The sequence below is a fragment of the Pipistrellus kuhlii genome, unplaced genomic scaffold (genome assembly GCF_014108245.1).
Source record: "Pipistrellus kuhlii isolate mPipKuh1 unplaced genomic scaffold, mPipKuh1.p scaffold_m20_p_35, whole genome shotgun sequence".
Classification (NCBI taxonomy): domain Eukaryota; kingdom Metazoa; phylum Chordata; class Mammalia; order Chiroptera; family Vespertilionidae; genus Pipistrellus; species Pipistrellus kuhlii.
Window position 1 is genome coordinate 131,761 of NW_023425535.1, and position 4,384 is coordinate 136,144.

The 4,384-nt window shown below is 42.8% G+C and overlaps 1 non-coding gene across 1 annotated transcript; it reads right to left on the reverse strand.

Annotated features, from left to right (window-relative positions):
• Nucleotides 1-690: 690 nt before the first annotated feature.
• Nucleotides 691-793, reverse strand: LOC118732196. Its single transcript, XR_004992079.1, has one exon. It is a non-coding gene; the product is annotated as a U6 spliceosomal RNA (small nuclear RNA).
• Between the last annotated feature and the right edge of the window lie 3,591 nt (nucleotides 794-4,384).

Here is a 4,384-nt window from a genome sequence, read left to right on the forward strand (position 1 = left end):
TTATTCTCTGATAGATTTAATAACACATTTATAAATATCTGTGGAGAGTAGACAAGCTATAGCTTTTTTTCTTGTTTCACTTATATGCCTGCCCTCTATCCCTGCTTTAATGTCCCCCAAAGCTATCTAAAAGAAAAATTCAAATATTATACCATTTCATTAATAAATGTTTAACTATGTATATTTAAGAGAAATGAACTATTTAAAAAACATAAGCATTTTATCATCACACTAGAAATATGAATAATTAATGTTACTTAATATCCAGTCAATGCTTACATCTCCCTGCTTCTTTTTACAGTTATAAAAGGAAATAAAACAATGTGTGCCATACCTACGGTATACCTGTTTTTTTCTCAACCAAAAGTTCCTTTCCCCCCCACCCCCTTTTTATTCATTTGATGAGACATTTGACTTGTAGAATTTCCCACATCCTGGAGTTGCTGACTCTGTGATGTTGTTTCTCTATTATATTTTGTGTAAGTTGGTAATAAGATTTAAAGGCTTGATTAAAATTGATTTTTTTTTTCACAAAACTATTCACCAGTTGGTGCCATAGTTTCTGTTGCATCCACCAGGAGCATGGAAGGCTGGAGTCTTTCCTTTTGGAATCAGAAGATGCATCCATGAGCTCAGGTGATGTCAGTTCAAACCATTCAATAAGTCATTTTTTTTTTTTTTTTTTTTTTTTTAAATATGGAACGCTGCACGAATTTGTGTGTCATCCTTGCACAGGGGCCATGCTAATCTTCTCTGCATCATTCCAATTTTAGTATATGCTGCCGAAGCGAGCACAGTAAGACATTGCTTGTCAACTTTTTACCCAATGGATTTGGAAGCTATTGATCATTGTTAAGGTTACTATTTTATTAGGGCTGCAAAATGGTATTCTAGCACAACAACTCTGTCTGTATTTATTGGTTGGAATTATCCTATATAATAAAGAGGTAATAGGCAGATTGACCATTATGTCCTCACAAGATGGCTGTCTACAACCAGGCCAGCAGAGGGGTTAGTGAGGGATGACCAAATGACTGAACAAGCAGGCTGCATGGGGTGACCAGGCTGGCAGGGGAAGCAGGGGTGACCAGGACAGCAGGGGGGTGGGCAGTTAGGGGCAACCAGGCAGGCAGGCAGGTGAGCGATTAGGATCCAGCGGTCTAGGATTGTGAAAAGGATGTCTGACTGACGGTTTAGGCCCGAGGGGTCCTGGATTGGAGAGGGTGCAGGCTGGGCTGAGGGGACCCCTCCCCTCATGCACAAATTTCGTGCACGGGGCCTCTAGTTCTATAAATAAGAATTTTAGGTCATCAATAAGTTGGTCTCCCCAAAAGACAGGTTGTACAGGAAAGTCCAGATAAATGCCATTCTTTCAATTATGTACCAGTTTTCAGAATAATACTAATTTGGTGTTCTAGCAACTTCCAACATAACCAATGCAGTTATCATTATAGATTCATCTATTTTAACTTCTTTGATATAGTTTAATTCATTGTAAGCATTGCTTTTTAAAAAAATTGTTTATAATTTTCTTGATTTTAGAGGAAGGGAGAGATAGAAACATTGGTTGGTTGCCTCCTGCATGCTCCCCACTGGGGATCAAGCCCACAACACAGGCATGTACTCTTGACAGGAATCAAACCTAGCACCCTTGAGTCTATAGGCCAATGCTCTAACCACTGAGCAACACTTTAAAAAATATGTTTTATTGATTTTTTCAGAGGGATAGAGAGTTAGAAATATCGATGAGAGAGAAACATCTATCAGCTGCCTCCTGCACACCTGCCACCGGAGATGTGCCCACAACCAAGGTACATGCCCTTAACCGGAATCCAACCAGGGACCCTTCAGTCCTCAGGCCGACGCTCTATTGACTGAGCCAAACTGGTTTCAGTGCATTGTTCTTTTTGATGCTTACATTGTCCTGTCCTTGGCCAGTGAAAATTCTTTCATGTTGGTTCTTAGGAACTTTTGACATTTCTTTGGTAGTTTTGGTTAGCTTTCTTGTTTTGTGGTATAATAAGATAGTCTAGAATTATTTCACATCTTCTGCTAAGAACTGGATATTAAAGTTAGCATACCAGTGATGAGTATTAATACTTGGCTTTCATTGCTTCTAGATATTTTTGGATGGAAGTACATATTTCCATGGATCTAGGAAATACAGATTTCTTTTTATTTGGAAAAGAAAAATCCATTATTATTTTATTACTTATATTTCTAAGTTGAACGTAAGATTATAGGAATTTTATTTAACGTATTATTTTATTTTAATTTTCTTTACTTTTATAATAAAAGTTCTTGAATCCTAATCACACGGTGGGTACCTGTGTGTGTGTGTAGTTTAAAAATAGGAATAATATCAATAGCACCACTAATATGACTCCTGTTTAATTTCTTGGTATTATTTTTGGCCTTAAGATATATTCCAGTAGAGATAAATAATTTCATCACTGTGTTTTGAATTTACTTGAAACAATTTTTCTGAGGTAAAACATCAACTTGGGTCATTGCTCCATCTGCTTTTGTGACTTGCTACCTCATCCCTTCACGCTACCAGTGGGGTCTCCCTGACAAATGGCTCATAAGGGAAAAAGGAGGATAGGATTTGGGGTCACCCAGGAATGGCCTCAGTTCCCACTCTAGTTTGTGGGCTGGAGAGGGACATTGAATGTGAGCCGGCTCACCGGTGTTCTGTGCTAGTTACCGCTGCTGCGGTTGTGCTTTCCCTGAGACAGCCGGAGGGGAGAGAGGAGTGGAGTGGGAAGGTGGCAGAATGTATCCTGTCTCGATACTGCAGGTCTCTCTTGTCTTTTTACACAGATAATCATGCCTCTCTATTACCCACTTTCTTTGTTCTGTCCCCTGTCCCCACTCTGGGGCAGTCAGCACTGGAGAAAAACCAACCTCTTCTCAAAGAACATTTCTCATGATGGTGGTTATTAAAAAAAAATAAATATTTTATTGAGTTTTTACAGAGAGGAAGAGAGAGGGATAGAAAGCTAGAAACATCGATGAGAGAGAAACATTGACCAGCTGCCTCTTGCACACCCCTTACTGGGGATATGCCCACGACCAATGTACATGCCCTTGACCGGAATCGAACCTGGGACCCTTCAGTCCGCAGACCGACGCTCTACCACTGAGCCAAACTGGTTTCGGCTATGATAGTGGTTATTAATACAATGCTATTAGAAACCAGAAGTCAATCTTTTTCATTTTAATTATCATTATTTTTAATGATTGTGATGTGTGGCTATTATTTATATGTAGTCACTGTGATGTCATTAGCTGTGTGGGATGTGATACCCTTTTCACAGCCATTAGTTTAATGTGTGGCTCCTGCTGGTCCTGAGACAACGAACAGGGTGAAGACACTCCTGGAAGGGGCTGAAGGTCCTTGTGGGCATGTCCTCTCCCAGTGTTGCATGTCCTCCATGTTTTGGGGCCTGTCCCAGCTCTGACACAAAGATGGGTTAGAGGGCAGGGCGGCCTGCAAAGCAGAATGAGAGGACGGCTCCCTGGAGCTCTGTGTTGCAAGCCAGGATCATTCAGCTGGAGTTTCCAGGTGCCAGGCCTCACGTGACAGGGAGGAGTGGCTCCCAGGAGCCCCACAGAGGAGTGACATTGTATCTGGGCTCTGAATGTTGATAAGCAGATTCATTTTGGGGAAAAACATTCCCAAATGAGGTAACAGCTTTCCCAAAGGCTAGCATCCTGGCCAGGAAATGGTGAGTGAGAGGTCAGGCACTGCCGGGCTGCAGAGATGGTGGGGAGGTGGAGTGGGAGATGAAATGGTGGTCAGGGAGAGGCCTGGACATCTGCCCTGGTGGCCCGCTGAGTAAGCCTTCTACCACGGGATGATGTGGTAGAAGCACAGTTGGTAGTGGTGGATGATGTGGTTTGACAGCCGGTAGTGGCAGATGAAGGGTGTATCAGTGAGGGAAGAGGAAAACAGTCCAGGAGGCTAGTCCAGGCCGATGGCAGAGGAGTGGGAAGAAGGCAGGTGGAGATAGGGGACGGGGAGATGGAACCACGTGCAGAGACACTGAGCTGGTTGAGGAGGATGGAGAGGAAGGAGCATGATTTCTGGTCTGTGGACCTGGGAGGAGTCTCTGCAGGGCTCAGGAGATGGATGCAGGGTGCCGGAGTGGAGGAGGGAGGAGTGAATTTAGACTGGGACAGGTTGAGTTTGATCCATTAGCAAAACATGTGAGATGATGTGTGAATTAGCAGCCTGCTCCTTGCTGCAGAGTTGGAGACAAACCAACCACAGCCTGAAGAAAAATGACAGAAAGAAAGAAATGACAAAAGAAACAGAAATGGGGGGCCTGAGACCAGGTGGCTAACTAAGACTGGCACAGACGTAACCAGACGCTGATGC